At 22.0% G+C, this 13,943-nt stretch overlaps 1 long non-coding RNA gene across 1 annotated transcript; it reads left to right on the top strand.

The window, feature by feature from the left end:
• Positions 1 to 10,945: 10,945 nt before the first annotated feature.
• On the top strand, positions 10,946 to 11,880 carry LOC137829917 (uncharacterized). The gene is made up of 2 exons (XR_011084111.2): positions 10,946 to 11,042; positions 11,622 to 11,880. It is a non-coding gene; the product is annotated as an uncharacterized LOC137829917 (long non-coding RNA).
• Positions 11,881 to 13,943: the final 2,063 nt, after the last annotated feature.

The raw sequence follows: 13,943 nt of genomic DNA on the forward strand, positions 1-13,943 counted from the left end.
AAGCCTTAGAGGTTACAGAGTTTTATTTTGAGCTGTGGATATGTAAATATTTGTATTTCTATAAATCCTAATCATGTATTAGGAATGTTTTGAAAAACTCCAAGTTTGTATAGAAACTGGTAGAACTTTTATTGTAATAGTTATATGTAAATTATGGGGTGTTACAATATGAATATAAATACAAATATTTATAAAAAGAAAGTAAACATAAAATAAAAATCTTTATTATTTCTAGATGTCTCTTCTGTACATGTATAATTCACCTCATATTAACTAAAAATTAGGAAAATAAAAAATTAAAATAAGGAAGGTAAGTTTGACTTTATTAAAAACACAAAAGGTGAAAACTATTCATTATAATGATTATTTATATTTAATAAAATATTTTCAGTGTATACTAAAATCAAATAAAAAGTATAAGTTTTATTATGCAATAATTTTACTTATGACAATTATGTAATATGATTAATAAACATTCATAATTTAATTTTGTTTGACATTTCAAAATATATATGATGTATAATAGGTATAAATATTTAAAATTTAATTAATGTAAAAATAATTTAAATACATATTTTTAAAATATATATATATATATCTCTTTAAAGACAAATTATAACAAAACCATCAAATTAATTTAAAAGTGTTAAAAAACTAAAACTATTTTTCATTATGAGATGGATGGCCAAAATACCATTATCTTGATGCATTATTGTGTAATTGAGAGAATTGAAGTAACTCAAACAACAATTTAACTTATATATATAAATGATTTCAGTTCATTTTTTTTTTTTAAAAAAACACAACTTATACAAAAAATTATTTAAATATGGTCTCAATTATTACATAATACATAGGTTTACAAGTGCTTTTATTTTCTAATTAATTATTTTCAACAATAATTAATAATATATAGCGTATTTTTTAATTTTATTATTGTCGTATTTATTTTTACATGTTTAGTAAGAATATAAATATTTTCTTCTTTAGAACTAATAACTATTTTTTAAAATTTGGGTATTTTATATATGTAAAAATTTCAGTAAAGATCATATATAATTAGCTTTAATAATGTTACTGAATTTGATGTAATTTGATTTACAAAACCACAAAATATATATATATATATATATATATATATATATATAAAATACATTATTATTTTATATTTTAAGTTTACTTACAATAAAAAAATTATTCAGTTAAAAAATAATATTATAAATTATAGAGTTCAGTCAATCTTTTGTGTGTATATATATACATGCTCTCTTCCCTTGCATACATAGAAACGTAGAGAAAGCTAAAAAAATCTCAAGCCTCCTTCAAAGAATGAATATGAAATTCACTTTGATGTTGTTCTTTCAAATTATTTGCATTGCTCTTCTCTTAACTCCAGGTAATCGACTTATATATGTTTTGTTTAGCATGTTTTTTAGTTGTAAGTTTTATTTTTGTTGTATTTTCATCTAACCCTTTGTATTGAATATATTGTAGATCTCATTGATTTTTTTAGTATAATATATATAACTATGTGAAATTTTTACATAATCAATTTTATAATTTTAAATTAGAGTTAGAGTTCACTTCTTCTTAATAGAATAAAACATGATATAGTAGTAATCACAATAAGTAAATGGTTATATATGAGTTGATAAAAATAAAAATAAAATTGTTTTTGTATATAATTTGTAATTAGGTTTTATATAAATTTCAGGAAAAAGCGAACCAACACCTCTTGGAACAATTTGCATAGAAGGAGGAGGATGCCCCAACCGTACAAGTTGTCAAAACTTGTGTAAATTTTTTGGTCATCCGAAGGGTGGTTTTTGCCGGTCTCCTGGTGACAAATGTTGTTGCATAATCAATGCTCATTTGTAATACTTTTACAATCACTCTTTTCACTCACAACTTTTCACATAAAAAAGAAGAGTGAAAACATCAATAAATTTGTTTACTTTAATCTACTTCTATCTTTGATTTGATAAAATACATAAATTGTTAGAATAACCAGACACTTTTCCATATTTTATTATTTATAAATTGACCACTATAATTAATGTTTTTTTCTATATAATTTAATAAAAACATCAAATATATATTTTCAAACAATTTTATCTTTCAATAAATTATTGTTATAAATATAGAAAATAATTCATTTGAAAATAAAATAAGAAAAAAAATACGTATCAATCAATCGATTTTTTATATAATTAAAGATTAGTTCTTTTAAATTTAAAATAAAAGATTTTGAAATATTTTTTTTATCAGCTTAAATTATTTATTTAATATACAGATCAGACTTATTTAACATCTAACACCCAAAAATATATTTCACTCTGTGATATAAACTTACTAATATATGAATTAAAGGTTGTTATATAATTTAATAATTTTATTGAATGTGATTTATTTTGAATTTAAAAACAATTGTGTATATATATTTAGTTTTATTGTGAATAAAAAAAATACAGATAAGCCTGAAAAGAAAAATGTTCATAGCTTTCATGTCATTATTTCAAATTAATTGTACTCCTTTAGATAATAAACTCGTATCTATTTCATAACATGTTTTCAATTTCTAAGATTATATTTCTTATACTTTCGTCCTAACACCTAACACTTTCTATTTGTATAGAATAAAATGGAATATAATATTAACCACATATGTTAAATTATTTTCAAATATAAAAACTGAAGATACATTTTGTACAGTTATAAGAAAAAATGATTAATTAAAATTATATTTAATATAATATTACACTTAACTTTGGTAAAAAGTCAAAGGTTTGATGAATAATTTATATTTAACTGGACTTTTAATGTTATAAATATAAATGCTATAATTATAACATTATGTGGGTATTCTATTCTACTTGTAATTATGTTTTTTAAATTTTTTAATAGAGTTTAATAATTAATTTTAATTTAATAATATACCAGTACAATATATTTAATAATACATTTTATACTACTTGTAATTATGTAATATATAACTGTCAACGATTATTTTTGTTCAACACTAAGCGTAACGTTCACACAAATAAAAATCCATACATTTAGTTATACTTTAAATATATTAAATACAATAAATAAAAATTTAACGCTAAAACATCCTTTTATTTATATTTTTATATAAAGTAAATAGATTTAAAAATATAATAAACATTAACGTATATTTAAAAGCATTATATCTCTTGATCAATATCATTTCCTATGTTAGTTTATTTATCTCCTAATGTTATAGGTCTTCTATTTTTGAATACGTTAGAAAAATGTTACATGCATTCATGTTATTGAATGTAATATATTTTGAATTTTGAATTTTAAAACCACAGTATATATTTATTAAATGTATTATTTTCACTCTATATGTAAGGAAACTTTGGAACGTTAAAATTCTCTTGATTTTCTTGATAAGGACGAAAAAATAATTATAAATAAAAAATAATAAATTTAAATATATTTAAATTAATAAAGAGGATATATTGAAAAAGGATGTGATAGTAAATCGCCACTATTTTTATAAATAATGAATTTTGCTTTGACTTAGTCAACCAAAATATAATTTAATCAGCTAAAGTCACTAACGACCCCTTTTAACAATGTAAAAGAGTCAATAAACTTCATTTTAAATAATTTTTTTAACAAATTAAAACATACTTTTAACTAGCTAAAATCATCCATAGTGGAAAACTTGTCCAATATAAAATATCATTTGAAATTTATTTATGAAAATGTGAGAATTTTAAAAAATAACTCTGTAATAACTTTGCATTTTTTTTTACATGAGTTGAAGCATTCATGATATTTTTTTATTTAATATACTTTTTTTGTTGAAAAAAAAAATCCACACATATTATTATATTTTTAGTTAAATCATCGTAAATATGTGTAAAAAAACTGTTAAGTGTGGGCTTAAATTTACTTGGTATGGCGGTTCGTATATTAAAATGTCGTGCAAACAGTGAAATTTATGGGCCAGCATAATGGGCCCAAGTATGTTTAATAAGGGTGGTATGGTATTAAAAGTACGGTGCTAACAGACAAATCCGAGCTCTCTTTCTTGAAGGCCGAATTCCTCGAGCCGAAATTGTGGGCCCCAAGTAGGTCACAAAAGAAAAACAAAACGGCTCCCCATAAGTGTTGTGGTGTGTGAGAGAAACAGGGGTTCGGAGAAGAAAAAAAGAGGTGGGCTGATGGGTGCATAAAATAATAGTACGGGGTGTGAGCAGAAAAAAGAGTAAAGGTGGGCTGAGGGAATGCAGAAAATAACAGTAGGAGGTGTAAGCAGAAAAAAATAAAAGTGGACCGAGGAGAAAAAACAATAAATGAAAAAAAGGGGGTGAGAACAAAGGAAATCTGGAGTTTTGGAAAGAAAAAGATTTTTTTTAATTAAAAAAGGGATAAGAAAAATATGTTTTTGTCTGTTTTCTTTCTTTTTGTAATTTTTCATATTTTTTAGAAACGAGGAAAAAATTATTTATTTTTTTTTTTTCTTTTTCTTTCGCAAATTTTATTCAGTGATTTTACATTGGATGAAATCTGGTGTTGACAGTGTTGTATGCTAAATACTGATCCTTATTGTAGGATTTGTAATTTCGTTTTTAATTATGCTGTAAGTAAGCACACAAAGTTCATCTTGGTATTTTTCTTTCAAATTGTTTTTTTAAAGTGTTTTGAAATATATTAAAAAATAGGTAATAAGTATATTTTAGTTGGTTAATTTCTCTAACAAGCTAAAATATTATCAGTCTTTTTGAGTTTACTAACCAAAATAACTAGGTGATTTAGAAAAAGTTTTGATCGACTAAAATTATTTAAAAGAGATTTTAATAGTATAAAAAATCATTAGCCTTCATTTTTAATGGTTTTAGTAAAGTCTAAACACATTTTTAAGGAACTAAAGTAACCAATACTACACAACAAAGCTTACCCAATGTAAAATATCATTTTGAACTGAATGACGAGAATGATATAGTATGTGATAATGTTACTTATGAAAACTATGCAATATATTTAATAAAAAAATATTAAATACTGGTAATTTAATTTTGACTTTTTCAAAATGCATATGATGTATAATAGGTTTAGATATTAATTTTTTTATCTTTCTCGTAATAATTAATTATAATAAATTTATAATTGATAATTACCTCAAAATAATTTATTTTTATTTATAATATAAATTATAGATTTTCTATATATTTATTAGAAATTTCTTTATTATATATAGAGAAAAAAAAATTATTTTAATACGTGAGATCTAAAATTTTAACTAGAAACACAAACCAATCTCCTATTATAATAATAGAAAACGAAAAATACATTTAACCCATATAATATTATTCACATATATTAACTTTTTAAATGTGAAATAATAAATAAATATATTATGAAGTGAACTTAAACGTAATTCAACCTCACAAAACCGGCTTATGAAATGATCTTGCTGGTGGTAATAGGTGTTGTTGCATAACAAAATAAACTAATGTTTTCAAAGTATTTTTTTTCATTGCCTTTATTACGAAGTGAACTTTAAGTTTAACTTAACCCAATAAACCAATTCATGAGATTGAAATTTGCACTCACTTATGTACAATGAATTGTCCTCATCTATAGTCGATGGGATCTCCAACCGCCTTTGTTACCCAATTTTCCATATAAAAACTAGAAACATAAATAAACTTTCCTAATTTCAACTATTTCTATTATCTCTATTGTCCTTAGTTTTTTTTATATAATTTAATTAAAACAACAAATTATATCATTTTAAATAATTTTATCGAAAATTTTATCATATTTTGATAAATTATTGTCATCAAAATAGAGAATAATTAATTTTGTACAGTTATAAGACAAAATGATTAATTAAATTTATACTTAATATAATATTGCACTTAACTTAGGTAAAAAGTCAAAGGTTTGATGAATAATTTATATTTAACTGGACTTTTAATGTTATAAATATACATGCTATAATTATAACATTATGTGGGTATTCTATTCTATATAATGTATTTTTTAATTTTATTAATGTGGTATTTATTTTTACTAGTTTAGTAAGAATATAAATATTTCCTTCTTTAGAACTAATAACTATTTTTTTAAATTTGGGTATTTTATATATGTAAAAAAATTCAGTAAAGATCATATATAATTAGCTTTTAATAATGTTACTGTGAATGTGATGTATTTTGATTTATAAAACCACAATTATATCTGTTAAATACATTATCATTTTATATTTTAAGTTTATGTACAATAAAAAAATCATTCAATTAAAAATATTATAAATTATAAGGTTTAGTCTCAATCTTTTGTGTATATATATATGCATATTCTCTTCTCTGGCATACATATAAACGTAGAAAGTTTAAAAAAACTAAGACTTTCTTCAATGAATATAATGAAGATGAAAACTTTGATGTTGTTCTTTCAAATTCTTTGCATTGCTCTTCTCTTAATTCCAGGTAATAGAGTTATATATGTTTTATTTAGCATAATTTTTAGTTATATGGTTTTTTTCTTTCATCTAACCCTTTATACTGAATGTTGTTGTGGATCTCAATAATATTTTTTAGTATAATATATATAAGTAGGTGAAAATTTTACAGAATCAATTTTATAATTTTAAATTAGAATTAGAGTTTATTTTCTGATAAAATAAAACGAGATACAATAAGTTAAATGGTTAGATATGAGTTAATAAAAATAAAAAATGTTTTTAAATATAATTTGTAATTAGGTTTTGCATAAATTTCAGGAAAAAGCGAACCAACATCTCGTAGAACAGCTTGTGCAGTAGAAGAAGGAGGATGTCCAGACCGGAAAGGTTGTCAAAACTTTTGTAAATTATTTGGTCATTCGAATGGTGGTTATTGCATGCCAAGTAAAAAGTGTTGTTGCATAATCGATGTCTCTTTGTAATACTTTTATAATCACTTTTTTTCCACATAAAAAAAAAGTGAAAACATCAATAAATTTTCTTACTTTAAACTATCTCTATCTTTGATTTGATAAAATACATAAATTGTTAGTATAACCCAACACTTTTCCATCTTTTATTATTTATAAATTGATCACTATAATTATTATTTTTTCTATATAATTTAATAAAAACACTAAATATATAATTTCAAACAATTTTATCTTTCAATAAATTATTATTATAAATATAAAAAATAATTAATTTAAAAATAAAATAAGAAAATGCGTATCAATCAATTAATTTTTTTTATATATAATTAAAGATTAGTTCTTTTAAACTTAAAATAAAATATTTTGAATTTTTTTTTATCAGCTTAAATTATTTATTTAATATACAGATCATATTTATTTAACATGTAAAAAAATATATTTCACCCTGTGATATAAACTTACTAATATATGAATTAAAGGTTGTTATATAATTTAATAATATTATTGAAAGTAATTTATTTTGAATTTAAAATTGTCAATAAAAAATGCAGATAAACCTAAAAAATGAAAAAAAAAATCCATCTTAAAAGAATGAGTTTGAAAATAAAAACTTTCATGTCATTTTTCAAATTAATTGTACTGGTTTCCGATTAGCTTTAAATAATAAACTCATATCTATTTCATGACATGTTTTTAATTCGAAGATTATTTTTTTATACTTTCGTTCTAACACCTAACACTTTCAATTTGTATGGAATAAAATGAAATATAATATTAACCACATGTTAAATTATTTTCAAATATTGAAAGTGAAGATACATTTTGTACTGTTATAAAACAAAATGATTAATTAAATTTATATTTAATATAATATTGCACTTAACTTAGGTAAAAAGTCAAAGGTTTTGATGAATAATTTATATTTAACTGGACTTTTAATGTTATAAATATAAATGCTATAATTATAACATTATGTGGGTATTCTATTCTACTTGTAAATATGTTTTTTTTTTAAGTTTTTAATAGAATTTAATAATTATTTTTAATTTAATAATATACCAGTACAATAGGTCTTCTATTTATGAATACTTTAGAAAAATGTTACATGCATTCATGTTATTGAATGTATTGAATTTTAAAACACAGTATATATTTATTAAATGTATTATTTTCATTCTATATATGTAAGGAAACTTTGGAACGTTAAAAGTCTCTTGATTTTAAATATAATTAAATTAATAAAGAAGATATATTGAAGAAGGATGTTACAGTAAAACGCCACTCTTTTTATAAATAATGAATTTTGCTTTGACTAACGACCCCTTTTAACAATGTAAACAAGTAAAAAAAATTCATTTTAAATAATTCTTTTAACAACTTAAAGCATACTTTTAACTAGCTAAAATCATCGATACAATAGTGGAAAACTTGTCCAATATAAAATATCATTTGAAATTTATTTATGAAAATGTGAGAATTTTGAAAAACAACTTTGCATATTCTTTTTACATGAGTTGAAGCATTCATGATATTTCTTTATTTAATATATTTTTTTTTGAAAAAAAAAATATCGAGACCTTTTTTATAATATTATTATATTTTTAGTTCAATCATTGTAAATATGTGTAAAAAAACTGTTAAGTGTTTTTGTTCCAATTATGATTAAACTGATTTAATTGATTCAAAGAAATCATATGAGTATTTTAAAAGACTTATTAATTTAATTTATATATTTATATATAGGATGCCAATGCATGACGATAAGTGATTTAATAAAAATAACATAAGAGTAGGTTGTCTATTTTATTCCATATAACTCGTAATATTTGTTTGTTGATATTTTGAAATTTTGAAATTTTTTTAGATTCTTTTTTTTTTAATTTTTATTATCATCCAATAAAGTATGGAGTAAAAGGTGATACATGTCGATCATACAATTACTCAAATAAATCCTTTAGAAATTCAAATTTTAAAATATTTTTTTAAAGAAAACAAAAACGGAATGGCGAACAGCATAACATGGGCCAGTAGAATAGGCCCAGACTTTATTGGGGACGGAAGGTGCAGATAGTAAAGGTGTGGGTGGCAAAATAGGAAAGTACTGGGCCAGAAGAATGTGCTTAGGTTTATTTGGTATAGCGGTTCATATATTAAAATGTGGTGCAAACAGTGAATCTAATGGGCCAGCAGAATGGGCCCAAGTATGTTTAATAAGGGTAGTGCTGTATTAAAAGTGAGGTGCAAACAGACAAATCCAAGCTCTCTTTCTTGAAGGCCAAATTCCGTGAGACTAAATTGTGGGCCCGAAGTAGGTCACAAAAGACAAATAAAATGGCTCCCCATAAAGATATATGCAGCAGAGGAGTGAGGAAAAAGAGAAAAAAGTGTGGGTACTTTTTTTTTGGAGTGTAGTGGTGTGTGAGAGAAACAAGGGGTGTGAGAAGAGAAAAAGAGGTGGGCTGATGGGCTGCATAAAATAATAGTACGGGGTGTGAGCAGAAAAAAAGTGAAGGTGGGCTGAGGGAATGCAGAAAATAATAGTACGGGGTGTGAGCAGAAAAATAGTAAAAGTGGGCTGAGGAGTAAAAACAATTAATAAATGAAAAAAAGGGGGTGAGAACAAAGGAAATCTGGTATTATGGAAAGAAAAATATTTATTTTTTAATTGAAAAAGGGATAAGAAAAAAAAAATTGTCTTTTTCTTTTCTTTCTTTATGTACTTTTTCATATTTTTCATAAATAAGGAAAATTTTATTAATTCTTTTGTCCCTTTTTTTCTTTTGTTTTCTCATATTTTTATTTAAAAGATTTTTTTTTCTTTTTCTTTCGCAAATTTTATTCAGTGATTTACATGGATCAAATCTGGTGTTGACAATGTTGTATGCTAAATAGTCACCCTTATTGTGGGATTTGTAATTTCATTTTTAATTATGTTGTAAGTAAGCACACAAAGTTCATCTTTGTATTTTTCTTTCAAATTGTTTTTTTTAAAGTGTTTTGAAATATATTAAAAAATAGGTAATAAGTATATTTTTGTTGGTTAATTTATTTAACAAGCTAAAATATTATCAATCTTTTTGAGTTTACTAAGCAAAATAACTAGGTGATTTAGAAAAAGGTTTAATCGACTAAAATTATTAAAAAGAGATTTTAATAGTATAAAAAATCAATAGCCTTTTTTTTAATGGTTTTAGTAAAGTCTAAACACATCTTTAAGGAACTAAAATAACCAATACTACACAACAAAGCTTACCCAATGTAAAATATCATTTTGAACTGAATGACGAAAATGATATAGTATGTGATAATGTTACTTATGAAAACTATGCAATATATTTAATAAAAAAAAATATTAAATACTTGTAATTTAATTTTGACTTTTTCAAAATGTATATGATGTATAATAGGTGTAGATATTAATTTTTTTTTATCTTTCTCGTAATAATTAATTATAATAAATTTATAATTGATAATTACCTCAAAATAATTAATTATATTATGTAATATGAAAAAATTTATCTGGAAAATAATTAATTATATTTAATAATTTATTATGCTGGTTTAAAATGTTTCTTAAATTACATGAAAAACATAATAATTAATTATCTCAAATCTCATTAGTTAAAGGAAAAAAAATAATTCACAAAAGAGAACATTCCATTGTTTTTACAATATTACTATTTTCAAATACTTACAAAGCTCTAGTTATATAAAGTTATTGAATAATCATCTTTCACTTGTGTTGTAATTTTTTAAGAAATATTTATCATTCTAGATACATTTCCTTTCTTTATATCTTTTTGAGTTGTTATGTATATATAAATAAATTCATTAGGTTGCTATGTATATAATTACATTTAATAATGCCATTGAATGAGACGTATTTAAAATTAAAAATAGCAGTATCCATTTATTAAATAAAAAAAATCATTAAAAGAAATAACATTATAGAATTTAATATATCCATATATCTGTGTATATATACATGCTTTATTTTCTTACATACACATATAGATAAACTTGAAAAGCTAAAGAAATTGAGGCCTTCTAAAAAATGAGCATGAAGATAAAAACATTGATGTCATTCTTCCAAATTATTTGTATTGTTTTCCTCTTGGCTTCAGGTACTAAAACTCTATTTATTTCTACAGCATGTTTTTTATTTGTATGATTATTTTTCTTATATTTTCATTCTAACATTTAAATAAAATATAATATAATGAATTAAATATATTTTTTATTATTATATTTTTACATAAAATTTATTTTTATTTATAATCTAAAGTTTAGATTTTCTATATATTAGAAATTCCTTTGTTATATATAGAAAAAAAAATTATTTTAATACATGAGGTCTAAAATTTTAACTAGAAACACAGTTGAAAATAAAATTGCCTCATAAGGTTGAGGTTTGCACCCACTTATATAAAATGAAATGTCTTCATCTCTAGTCGATATGGGATCTCCAACAAACACAAACCAATCTCCTATTATAATAGAAAACGAAAAATATATTTAACCCATGTAATATTATTCACATATATTAACTTTTTAAATATAAGTTAATAAATAAATATAGTACGAAGTGAACTTTAAACCTAACTCAATCTCATAAAATTGACTTATGAAATGAGATTTGCACTACCAATGAAATATTCTCATATTTAAATATAATTATTAATTAAATTTTGCATAAATTTCAGGAGCAAAGAGTGATTCAGGATCACCTCCTGGAACAATTTGCACAGTAACAGGAGGAAAATGTCCGAGTGCTTTTGATTGTATCAGCTATTGTAAATTTTTTGGGCATAGGGGTGGTATCTGTGATCCTGCTGGTGGTAATAGGTGTTGCTGCATAACAAAATAAACTAATGCTTTCAAACTCACTTTTTTCACTGCCTTTGTTACCCAATTTTCCATATAAAAATTGGAAACATAAATAAACTCTCATAATTTAAACTATTTCTATAGTTATATATCTCCACTGTCCTTAGTTTTTTTTATATAATTTAATAAAAACAACAAATTATATCATTTTAAATAATTTTATTGAAAATTTTATCATATTTCGATAAATTATTGTCATTAAAATAGAGAATAATTAATTTTAAAATAAAATGGGTATCAATCAGTTTTATTTTTTTATATAAATAAAGATGCGTTGTCTTAAACTTAAAATAACTGTTTCCGACAAATATATTTTTATATTATCTATTTAATAAACAGATCGGATTTGATTATTGAAATAAGTTAAAAACTGTTTCTTTTAAAAATAAACAGAATATAAGAAAAATATGTTTATTAGAAAAAACATTTCAAAGATTTAAACAATCCTACCCTAAAACTGTTGATATCATGGTACTAAAATTATTTATCAAATAATTATAACGTCCAAAATAAAATTATTGAAAACCATGTATTGAATAATTATACTTTAACTCTGTATGCAAATATTTTAATTATTAATGACTTTAATTTTTATGCATAAAGTAGATTATATAGGGTATTAAAAAATTAAGAAGAGGAAGTCCTCACAACTCACTCTCTTATACTTAAAAATATAGACTTAAGGTTAGGCAAATTAAAAATTAAAATTTTAAAATAAAAAATTAAATTTTTATAAATAAAACTGGAAACAGTCTAACTTCATAAAAAAACACAAGGAGGTGAATAATATTTATTATAAATACGAGAACGATGATCTATTCAAAGTTATAGGGAATATAATTTTACTAAATAGAAAAAAATTAGAAACTAAAATTTTATATATTATTTTAAAAATTAAAAAAATTATTTTCATAATTTTTAGATTGATATTTAATTAGCTGCAACTATTTTGAATTTTATAATTAGTAACTAAAATGTTATTAGTTAATTAAATATTAATCAGTTAATTATATATATATATATAAAGTCAACTTATAAATTTAAAAATTATTTTCCATACTCATAATTTATATAATTTATTTAATATTCTGAATAATTATTTTTTATTTCTAAAATTTATTTTATTTAATAGTTTTTTAGTACTGAATGTTGTACAATTATAAGACAAAATATTAATTAAAGTTATATTTTATAAATACAATAATCAATATTAAGGACGGAAACAATACTGGTTTTAATGTTATAAATATAAATGCTATAATTATAACATTAAGTGGGTATTTATTTTAATTTTATATGACTTATTCGAACTGTATTTCATGAAAAAATAAGCAAAAATATTTAATACATTTACTAGTAATTATTTTCTATTCTACTAGTAATTATTTTCTATAGAGTTTTTAGTATAATTTAATAATTACTTTTAGTTTAATAACATACCAGTATAAAATGTTTAATAATACATTTAATGTTACTTAATTATATAAGATATAACTGTCAACATTATTTATTTATTTAATTGTCATAACTAGCCTAAGGTATAAGTGGTGGTGAGGAATTGACGGAGAAATCATGTACACGGTGACATGTGAGATGCAAGTTGTATAAAATTATTCTGATTCTTTTTTTTTATCAACTCGTAATTTAAGTCTTAGATATTGTATCAAGTGTTAGTCTATGTGATTATTTTATGTTGAGATTTTTAAAAAAATAGAATAATTGATAAATTCATACATGTAATTTTGGTTTGCTATTTAGATTAAATTGTGTATATTATAAAATTTTATTTTCTTATTTTCACTAGCTTATTCTTATTTATTTTTCTTGTTATTTATTTTTCTTATAATTAAAATAATTTATGTATATAATGGACCAATTTAACTAAGGTTACTCGGATTAGACTATATTGTAATTTTTTATGAAATGAAACTAGTATAAAAGTATGTGTATCTATTTTTTCTTTATCATTATTTACCTGTTTTTTCTTATTTTATTGTAATAATTGTCATTGTTTATTTTTTTTATCACCGATTTGAATCATACTTTCTTTTACAATTATTAGTAATCTTTATATATGTACAAATGATTAGAGGCTGGTATATAATTATCTTTAACAATATTCATTATTCACTATAAAC

Source organism: Phaseolus vulgaris, chromosome 7, assembly GCF_051622355.1.
Source record: "Phaseolus vulgaris cultivar YP4 chromosome 7, ASM5162235v1, whole genome shotgun sequence".
NCBI classification, from domain to species: domain Eukaryota; kingdom Viridiplantae; phylum Streptophyta; class Magnoliopsida; order Fabales; family Fabaceae; genus Phaseolus; species Phaseolus vulgaris.